The following is an 11,657-nucleotide window of genomic DNA, read 5'->3' as shown; positions in this document are numbered from 1 at the left end:
CTAGAACTGAACTAGAACTGAACTAGAACTGAACTAGAACTGAACTAGAACTGAACTAGAACTGAACTAGAACTGAACTAGAACTGAACTAGAACTGAACTAAAACTTCTAGATCCAGCATTTCGAGCTGTGCGATCGATAATGATCGGTTCATAATTAGTCTCAGCTTCCATATTAAAACCTACTTTCTTAAATTACTTCGTATAATTATAATTTGGACACCCTGATAATATATATACCAAATTAATTTATATAGATTTCATGTAATCTGTCATGATTTTATTGTAACCAATCAATAACAATGAGTTGTATATATTTCGCCTCAAGCTTTATAAGCAATTAACCGTAGTAGTAGGTAGGTTGTACTTGTCTTGTACAATAAAGGTGTTTTGTATCATAATTAACCGAAATTTTTACACAATTAATTTTTGGGTGGACTTTTACGAACAATAAAGGTTCAAATGATGTTTTTAGAAATTAAAACAAGAAAATATTTAATAGTTTTAATAACAGAAATGATTATACATTATCGATGTTATACTAGATAAGTTAATGAACTTATGTATGAGTGACTTGTCATTTAGTAGTAACTGATGTTTATAATACTTCTTGTCTTTAGTTATGTGTATGTATGTATGTATACTGCTCATACTACTGAACAGTTGTTTACTTTTCCTATATAATTTGCATTTAAATATTTCTGGATTTTTTTTGTTTTCATTATAATGTTTACTTATTTCATATTCTTCTTTTATAATTTGTATTAAATAAAATATTTTAATATATTTGTTTATTTAAAGCTTTTGAATCATTATAATGTATAAGTACTTGTACTTTCAGGGAAGATAAAAACACTTGAAACCTTTTTTACAATTCAATATAATTTGTTTATTTTTCCCCTTTAGAAAATCACTTTATTTATGATTATATCAGCTAAATGTGGTATTTGAAGAAATGAATTTGAAAACATTTTTGTGGTTAATTATTCCTAAACCGCAGTATTATACATATTTCCATACAAAGTTCATTTTCGTATGTATATGTTTATGTACATAGGTATGGGTATGTTTAGGTGTGTTTGCTTTACAAATACCTTTACTGGGTAAGATGTAAATATGTTCAATTTAACCTTCATGTCAAAAATCTTAAATTACAAATAACTAATGATTTGTTCACAATAAATACAACTTTTCATATACAAAATCTACATACAAATATGCAAATGCAATTAGTAATTTGAATAATATTGTTTCGAATGTATTTTTCAATTGAAATTTAAATCAACTGTCAACTGCAGTTTTCATTTCAATCTGGAATTACATTTTATAAGTTGGGTTATTCGTTTGACTAGTTGGATCGAAGCGCAATGAGTTCGATTCTGAATGAGAGACTTTTGTAATTATATTATAAAATTAAAATTTTTAGTAAAGTCTTTAGGACCTATAGGGAAATTTAATATTATTACCCATATTATAAACTATTCAATTTCTCAATTATTAAAATATTAAAGAAAATATATTTCTATTTAAAAATCTTCCTTAAATTAAAAGCTAATAATAAACTATACAAATAAACATACAAAGAACTCATTTCTAAAAGTAAGCGTGGGAATTTTCAATTTATTTCTAATAATAGAAAAAACATATTAAACTTATGCTTATTAATGTTATCTGTCACGTTCAAAACTTTGTACAATAAAAACTACATATTTTATTAAAATTTTTAATGAAACGATAAAATCGTGCAAATAAATATTATAAAGATCATTTACCACAAGACCAATACAACTCAACTAAATGACGTTTCGAAAAAAAGATTTTGATATTTTTTTGAAATTTTACTGTTACTTAAATAAGTTTTAAAATATTATGGGAATTGTTTTGATTTAGCACTCTGTTCACAAAATTACTAATTCAGAATTGTGTCATTCTTATTGCAAATGAGATTTAATGAAAATATATTTTTAAAATTAATGCAAATCATCAAGAAAATCTTGAAAAAGATGAAATAGATACAAAAATTGATAAAATAAATATGTATCTATGAATGTATATAAAAAAACAAATATATCATCCAGTTCAGTTCTAGTTCAGTTCTAGTTCAGTTCTAGTTCAGTTCTAGTTCAGTTCTAGTTCAGTTCTAGTTCAGTTCTAGTTCAGTTCTAGTTCAGTTCTAGTTCAGTTCTAGTTCAGTTCTAGTTCAGTTCTAGTTCAGTTCTAGTTCAGTTCTAGTTCAGTTCTAGTTCAGTTCTAGTTCAGTTCTAGTTCAGTTCTAGTAAAGTTCTAGTTCAGTTCTAGTTCAGTTCTAGTTCAGTTCTAGTTCAGTTATAGTTCAGTTATAGTTCAGTTATAGTTCAGTTCTAGTTCAGTTCTAGTTCGGTTCTAGTTCAGTTCTAGTTCATTTCTAATATGTTTGGATTTTTTCGATTTAAACAAAAAAACCACTAAATTAGCATTACTTTTAAACACCTTTTTTGGATGTTTCAGTTTCCTCCTTTTTTAACCTTAAATTTTAACTGTGAGAATATATTTCGAGCATTTAATGTTTTGACAAAGAAAAATCACAACACAACAAGCGAACCTCTATTTTGACATAAATATTCCCATAATTGGAATAAAGTGAATATGAAAGTATGGTCGATCGTATTCGACATTTTTAAAGCCTAACAGTAAATAGAGCACAATCGTAAAATAAAAACAGAAAAGTATTATTTTACAATCATCGAAAAATTAAGCATCTTACAGATTACCTATAACTCAATTTATCACTGGACCCATCATTATAGATGGAACTATTTTAACTCAAGAAAAATGGTATTTACAAATTAGGAATGCGATTAACATGATTAATAATGAACTGATTTCTGAAAGTTCTGGAGCAGTCCTATTCATATTTTTATAATTTTTTTCATTTCTATACATCCGGAAGAGATGAGTAATATGGTTAAATTTTTTTGTACCAAGTATCACGAATACGTTTCTGTAGTAGAACTACCATACTACTGTAATGTAGCGTATAAAAATGATACAATTCTTTTTAAAAAGTTTTGTTTTAAATAAATAAAAAATGAAGATAAAATACGTGAAAAATGTGTAACATCAAATTACTGGAAATACGTAACAAAAAACTTCTCTCAACTTTTTTTATACGCTTTAAAACGTAATAATTATTTCTATTATATTGTTTTAACTTTGTTTAAAAATTCAGTTTCATTTTTGTTTTTGTTACCATAAATGTTGTCAACTTGGTATCCGGTGACACATTGTTGTTATTGGTTTTTCAAAAAACCGAAAAACAAAAAGGCCACAATATTAATGTTACAGAGTGTCATTTTACCCATGTAACGACTAGCATGTCTTTCAAATATCTGGTCATTAGACCTAACCTTAAAAAAAGTTTACTTTGTTTTGATCGGTGTAAATTTATACTAAAAATCATTAGTGCGTTGAAGGTTTGATTATCCCAAAGATAATGGGCTGGATTAATGTGAATTGCATGGAAGTGTGTATGTAATTAGTATGACAATTTTTTATACTCTTTTGTTGGTCTATTTAAAATTGAAAGACCATTTTACACATTTTGCTACACGGGACTACATTGTGCCATTTAAACCATCGCTTCCACTCCATCATCTTTTGAACAAATTTATTTTGAGGTAAAATGACCTGAACTAACAATTTTATTAAAAGCGGAAACAATTTCTTGTTAACGTGTGTATAAAGAGAGGTAATATAATTTTATTTCAATAATAATTCAAATTCTTATGAAAAGTAAAAGTTTTAAATGTTCAATATTTAAGAATTCTTTCTCCATTCACTTTTAGTTTAAAACAAAAAAAATAAGTTTTCTATAAGATATTAAATATTCTATGAATCAAATATGATCAATTTGATGAACTTTATACGAAAACAATTAATTTGAGCCCAAAATCAGTCCTGGTTTATTTCCAGTTCAGTATTTGTTCAGTTCTAGTTGAGTTCAAGTTCAGTTCTAGTTCAGTTCTAGTTCAGTTCTAGTTCAGTTCTAGTTCAGTTCTAGTTCAGTTCTAGTTCAGTTCTAGTTCAGTTCTAGTTCAGTTCTAGTTCAGTTCTAGTTCAGTTCTAGTTCAGTTCTAGTTCAGTTCTAGTTCAGTTCTAGTTCAGTTCTAGTTCAGTTCTAGTTCAGTTCTAGTTCAGTTCTAGTTCAGTTCTAGTTCAGTTCCAGTTCAGTTCTTATTCAGTTTTACAAACTTAACATACCATAAAACCTGATGTTGATACTACACACAACAATGCAAATCCATAATACTCAACATGAGTATAATTTTTTGGGTTATAGGATATAATAATGTTTCAAAACAGTATTATACTGCTCATATGGATGTTTGTGGATATAATCATGGACAATTGCATTATTAAAATGCAACAATGCACCTTAACTTATGCACAGCTACCCAACATGTTTCCGATTATGGCCATTACCTGTGTAGACATAAAAACTACGCATAATTATAGGAGGCGTTATGAATGTCAATATTCGCCAAGCTAATGCTTGTTGATGATGATGGTAACTGGCTTAGACGTGGTGTGGAAAAATACACACATACATATTTATATGCAATGAATGGCAACAGAAAAACTGGATAAAACACGTAAATCTACTCAACATGATGGCAGTTAATACATGAATACAAAAACATAGAAATTCTTTTTAAAACCATCAGTAGATGAATTTGTTCATGTTTATTAACAGATAGTATAAAAGAATAATTCTATCGAATTTTCGCTTAAATATTTGGCTAAAGTCATTAATAACATAATTAAGGTGGTCTAGTTTTGTGATAATGTTATTATGATGGAAAAATAATCGAATTTCACTTTTGTCATACAATTTACCTTTGTAATGCACAAAATACACTGACAGCTTGTCATCGTTTAAATCAATTAATGAAAATTCCTGTGAATGAAAGCTAAATTTAAACATATTCCTAGAAATAGAAACCGTTGCCGAAAATGTAATCCTTATAAAGTATACATATTCCATTTATTTATATCACTGTATGATATACAAACATACATTTTAATTTATTTTCAGTACATTTGCTTTTTGTGACTTTCGAAATTATTTTTCAAAAAAACACCACTTCTTTTAAAATAGTTTTTAACTGATATTGCAACATGTAGCCCCAAACCTTATCTTGAGAAAGCCAGCAAAAACATCGGTTGAAAACCTATGAGGGATGTTGTTCATTTTTGACAACTTTGAACCACATCTAAATAATTTTACTAGAAATAACATTATTGTAAAAACCCAATATGTCAAAAATGAACCATATTCTTTCAATGTAAATTACATTGGTGTTTCACCTAAATTTGATGAACTTCGAATATGTAATTAAGATGTCCTTTGTAAATTATGACATAATGTTTTCGCTATGGATTGTTAAGATTTGTGCCCTTGGCTTTTATTCTTTGTTTTTTTCGGAACTTGGATATTTGGTTTTGATATTAATTAGTCAGGTTTTGCGTAATAGGTAGGCGCGGATCCAGAAGAGGGTGTGTTTAATATGGAAAATTCCCCTCCCCCAAAAAACCAAAAATTGTTCATTTAAAATGATAATGAATCATTCTTTGTCATGAATAAAAAATCCCCAATAGCTAGCCGCAGATCCAGTTCGAGCGTTTGGGGCGAAATTTGAAAAATTATGTTCTAAGTTCTCTCGAGTACAATTCGTTAGGCTGAATGTATCGCCACCCATCAGTTAGTTAGTTAATTAGTTAGTTAATTAGTTAGTTAGTTAGTTAGTTAGTTAGTTAGTTAGTTAGTTAGTTAGTTAGTTAGTCAGTCAGTTAGTTACTTACTTAGTTAGTTAGTTAGTTAGTTAGTTAGTTAGTTAGTTAGTTAGTTAGTTAGTTAGTTAGTTTGTTAGTCAGTTAGTTAGTTAGTTAGTCAGTTAGTTAGTTAGTTAGTTAGTTAGTTAGTTAGTTAGTTAGTTAGTCAGTTAGTTAGTTAGTTAGTTAGTTAGTTAGTTAGTTAGTTAGTTAGTTAGTTAGTTAGTTAGTTAGTTAGTTAGTTAGTTGGTTAGTTAGTTAGTTAGTTAATTAGTTAGTTACTTAGTTTGTTTGTTTGTTACGGTAAAATTTCTATTAATCGAACCATCAACTCTTTCAAAAAGTCAAAGTCGACTATTTTGTTCCAAAAAAGTCGACAACTTGACTATCGTCTATGGAAAAAGTCGAAAAGTCGACTTTGTAAACAAAAGTCGAAAAAGTAGAAAAGTAGAAAAAAATCGAAAAGTTGGACATGTCAAAAAATCAAAAAAGTTGAAAAAGGTCAAAAAAAGTCGAAAAGTCGAAAATAGTAAAATAAAGTCAAAAATAGTCGAAAATTTTAAAAAAGTGGAATAAAGTCAAAAACTCTAAAATAGTCGGAAAACTTGAAAAATTTCGAAAATAGTCAAAAGTCGAAAAATCGAAAAGTCGAACATGTAAAAAATTCAAAAAAGTCGGAAAAAGTCAACAATAGTCGAAAAGTCTAAAATAGTAGAAAAAAGACAAAAATAGTCGAAAATTTTAAAAAAGTGGAAAAAAGTCAAAAACTCTTAAATAGTCGAAAAACTCGAAAATAGTCGAAAAAATTCGAAGAGTCGAAAAAAGTCGAAAAATCGAACAAAATTGTAAAAAGTCGGCTATTTATAAAAAATCAAAAGTCTAAATGTGGACTTTTAACTAAATGAAAAAAATCGAAAAGTCGACTTTTTGCATTTAGTCAACTATAGAACCCTACTAGTTATCGCATGACTTAACATTTAACCTTGTGACATTCTTTCTAATGATCAAATATGCCGTTAGTAAAGTACATACGTACTTGATCATTTGAACTATAACTTGTCTACAGAAATGAATGTAAAACTTTGCGTACATATTTCCTGACCATCATAATTTTAATTAGTGAATCTTTTCAAAATTACAAACCCCTATAAATTCACATATTTATGGGTTGGTGTGGTGATTAAACTTTAAGTGACCTCTCTATGACTTTTAAAAAAAAATTTAAGTTCCCATCATTTTCTTTATTATTTCACTTTTGCTTCTTCTCTTTTTTTACGTTAAATGTACAAAACTTTAGTTCATTTGCTTTTGTTCATGATAATCAATTAAAAATTATTTTATTACTTGTTTATTCATAGCGATCCAGCTTTATAGAAACCTAAGGAATCTGTAGAAGGTTTTATTTTTTTCGACTTCTTTTTGCATTTAAAAAATTAATGAAAAAACGTAATGCTTAATTAACATGGGCGTTTAATTTAAATTATGATAAAAGAAAAATGATATGGTACAATGAAATGAATAGTCATAGAGCCAGTGATGGGCAGTTTATGTTAAAAATTCAATGTATGAGTGCATTGCAAAGAAAATGTTGCCTTAAGCTAGGGGTACAATTGAACACTGCTATTTTGACGTTCGGCTTGTTATTGTGTCTTGAGTAAATCAATATTCATTAGATGTTAACATGTTCTCACTCAATAACATTGTGGTACACTGCTTGCCCATCACTGTTTCTTATAGATTGAAATAAACAGATAGACAATGAGATGTCCGATAGACGTTTAAATTAATTAAAACCCCATCTACATTTAACTGCAAAAAGATGTTAATGATTTCTTTTAAATTTTTAGTTATTTTTTTTTATTTTAGTTTTTGTTTGTATTATTTTTGTTATGATATAAAATTCACACGCTTTTTTTGAAAATAAAATATTCCAAAATATTTTAATTTAAATTTTTTTTCATAAATTCGCACGGTCTACTATGTATGTTTGTATTTGCCAGTTAATTTGTTTCAATGTGTCTTAATCTGTTTTTTTTTAATTATAGAGTAAAATTTTTTATGATATTTAAGTGTTAAGACGTTTTTGGCATAATAAATGAAAGCATCGATTAGTAATCGATACATTTATACTGCGGCGTTTTTAACAAAAAAAATGATTAAAAGTTTTTATATGTTTAGTAAGTTAAAAACAAAATCAGATTATGTTACAAACCTATTGATTTTCTATGGCTACAGTGGGCAACACCTAAGGTTTACATAGTAAAGTACTAAAAGTAGTAAATTAAGACGTTGTATCTTCTCTTAGCACTAAACTAAATTTGAAGAATTTTTAAAGTTTTAAAAATGTGTGAAATGTTAGAAAAATTCATTGCTATTTTTGTCAATTTTTTCTCACTGTGCTCTCTTATGATTTGTCAGATTTTAATCAAATAGCTTTGATTAGGCATTTATTGAATTGAATAAAAAATACATTTTCTTTACTTCGCTAAGCACGTTCAACTAATTAGATGGCCAATTAACACAATTCATTAATTAATTGATTATATCAGGCAAATGTAAGCAAGGAAGTTTTTTGGAAACTATATATAGAATCTAAATACTCACATACATATGCATCCGTATTTTATTTCTAAACAAAATTGTGGTTTTTAGACGGAATTTTGTCTTTTTCTGTTTTTTATACCGATTCATAGATTTTGTAGAAATAGGAAACTGCCTAAGACATTGCCCGATTGAATTTTAATGACTTTGGATCGGAAAGATCTTTAGAAAGTTAATATCAACAGACAGACATATATGCGGATTCAAGCTGCGATTTTAATGATTTTGGATCCAGAAATATATGAGAAAGTAATTTCAGAAAACAGACAAATTTGCGAAAGATGTTTTGTGCGATTCAGAAGTGCCAATACTGACAAAGACCTCCGATGTCAGTCGAAAAAGTTTGAAGATCAAGAGTTAGAAGTTCCATGTAGTTTCAAACCATGATTCTTTCGAAAGTAGGGAGTTTGTGTTGTATACGAATTAAAGTCGAGATCCGATTACTTTACTCACCACAATAACTATATCGAAAGAGATCTGCCGAAATCTGCTTGAAATATCATATGCAACCTATACCGAATGCAACTGATTCATTTAACATGAGCTCTACTCTGCAACTGTATTCCTTATATTCTAGTTCTATAACTTTACGATGAATACACAACTGGTTCCTAAAACCTTAGAGATAGTGTTGACGATTAGGCAACGTCCGTTCATCTGTCTTTCTGTATGATTTGACTCCGGGTAAAACCAGATAAAACGGAGGCCTGCAGGACTTGTTATGGTGGAAGTTTTTATTAGGGGTCCACTTAGAGGCTGTGGTTTAAATCCATAAAAGCGGCGAGAAGTTACCAATGCTTTAGCAATCTCAACAGGATACATATTATGATATGAATCTTGTTGATATTCCCAAATTTCTATTGGGACAGAAATGTCGAGAGTTTAACGTGAGCCAGGTGCTCACGTTAAACTGTCGGCCTTATCCTACGGTGGTCTTTTTCAACCACTGGGTAGACTTGAGAACGGTCTACCATCACCCCATTGTTCTTCAATGAAGAACGCCGGTGGCAATTTTTTGTAGATTGGTTCTGACCGGTCCATGCACAAGTACTTTGCTGGAGTACTCGAGCTATCTAGTCTCTAGACCATTGGATGACCTCTGTTGATTCGGCCTAGGGACTAACCGGTAGACCGAAGAACGATCATCAATAAGTCATAGACTTTGTTCTAACTCACAGGGACACACTGTGGTAATTCTTATATGAACAGAGTAAACCCTGAACATATCTAGACAAGGAAGGAAAATTCAATGGTATCAAATGTATTTGATACCTTTCATCCATCATCATTCAACCCAGCACACATCTCATTTATACGACACATTCATTAGGTAGACGGGTAAGGCCCGCCGAACCTCACATTCATCCCGTACCATATACAATTAATACCAACTCATTTCCAACGCTTAGTCCCACAGTCACTCGACTGCGGGGTGTCTGTTCTCGGCAACAGAACCGAACTTATCCCGAAATATTGACTATTATCATGCATCAGTCTTTCAACCGCCACTTACTCTTCCCGCGAATTTGGGTTTAAACCACAGCCACTACGTGGATCCCGAAGGAACTTCAACCAACTGACCAGCCAGGACGGGGCAACTGGCCACCAGTAGTACCAGGTTTTGCGGTGCACTGGTTTGACCTCTGGCAATATATGCAAGGCCTAAGCTAAACAGTAGACTGTAACCAATTTTTCAATCCCGGTCAGATTGGAGGTATTGACCACCTCTTTATACCCCGGGCTTGCTATAACACCAAGGCGGAGGTCTCGCCAAGGTAACATGCCCCCGGGGGGTTCTATTCGGACAATTAATGGGTTCGTTTTGACTTTGGAAATTTGTACAACCTTCATTCTTACATCTTGACATAAAGATTTTTTTAAGATTTCTTGCCGATTTATATATTGCATTCAAAAGTTGAAAAGTATACCTTAATGGATCATTTGAGAAATGAAATGGTATGACATGATCTGTCTCGAATGTCATATTCTGGACTGCGCTCCATTGATCTGAATGGAAATTGTTTCCCCCTTATCAGAGTACACATTATGATTGATCTCCTGTTGCCTGTCATTATACCCTTCTGGGTATAATGACATTATACCCTTCTTTAGTGGAGAGGTTATATGGGTTTGTGCTAATGTTTGTAATGCACAAAAATATTGGCCCTATACCCACCTTAAAATATACCAATCGGCTCAGAATCATTTTCTTAGATTTGTCCACCTGTCTGCCTGTTTGTATGTCCGTCCATGTAAACCTTGTAATCAAGCTGGGTCGCAATTTTGAAGATTAAATGGTCGGCCTCGCCCAACTATAATTTCTTACTTGTTTTATAATGTGATCACTTTGTACCTTTACTTCGATAAATATTAGACAATTAAGACAATAGCCAGAAAGAAGTGAAAAAATAAGCTTTCCAAACAGCATATTTAAATAAACTCATTGCAGTCTGTGGTTGTGGTAACAATTGTAATCAAGCAAATAATTAAATTTTGTACGCACTCATAACGTTAATGAGCACAAATTTGTCATTATATAAATTGTTTCTAATACACAATCAAACGAATAGATTTACAACTAAATGAATAACATTATCACTATTATTTATTGATAGATATTTATGTTTTATTATCGTTTCTTTGTTTTTTTTCCTATAAAATACACCAAAACTATAACTCATTGTAATAATTTTTAAAAATATGTCTTTAGGTTATTATTTCCGTATAATTATTGATGAAATATGAAAGCATGTAAGCTGGTCATTAAGTCGCTAACCAAAAAACCAGTTAATGGAACAGCACGAGCTGACACTTTGGCCTAAGAAGCCCTTTTAAAATTTATTTTGAATGTTTTTTTTTTCTTCGACCAAAATAAATCACACACATAACATAACAATAATATATAAAATTAAATTTAATTAGCATTATGATGGCTGTTTGTTTGTGGCTGGTTTGATGTTTGAGTTTTGTCTTTAATTAACATTAACACCGTGTAAATTAACTAATTAACTTTAACGGCGAAGCGCTATTGTCGACAATAGATGGGTGATTTGTCTTCATTTTTAATGTGGACAAAGCAAGAGTAATAAACATATTATGAATTAATTTACATTAGTAGGGTCATTAGATATAAAAAAATAAAATAGAACAGAACTAGAACAGAACTAGAACAGAACTAGAACAGAACTAGAACAGAACTAGAACAGAACTAGAACAGAACTAGAACAGAACTAGAACAGAACTAGA

This window comes from Lucilia cuprina, chromosome 6 (assembly GCF_022045245.1).
Source record: "Lucilia cuprina isolate Lc7/37 chromosome 6, ASM2204524v1, whole genome shotgun sequence".
Taxonomy (NCBI): domain Eukaryota; kingdom Metazoa; phylum Arthropoda; class Insecta; order Diptera; family Calliphoridae; genus Lucilia; species Lucilia cuprina.
Note: the sequence above shows the minus strand (reverse complement) of the source record.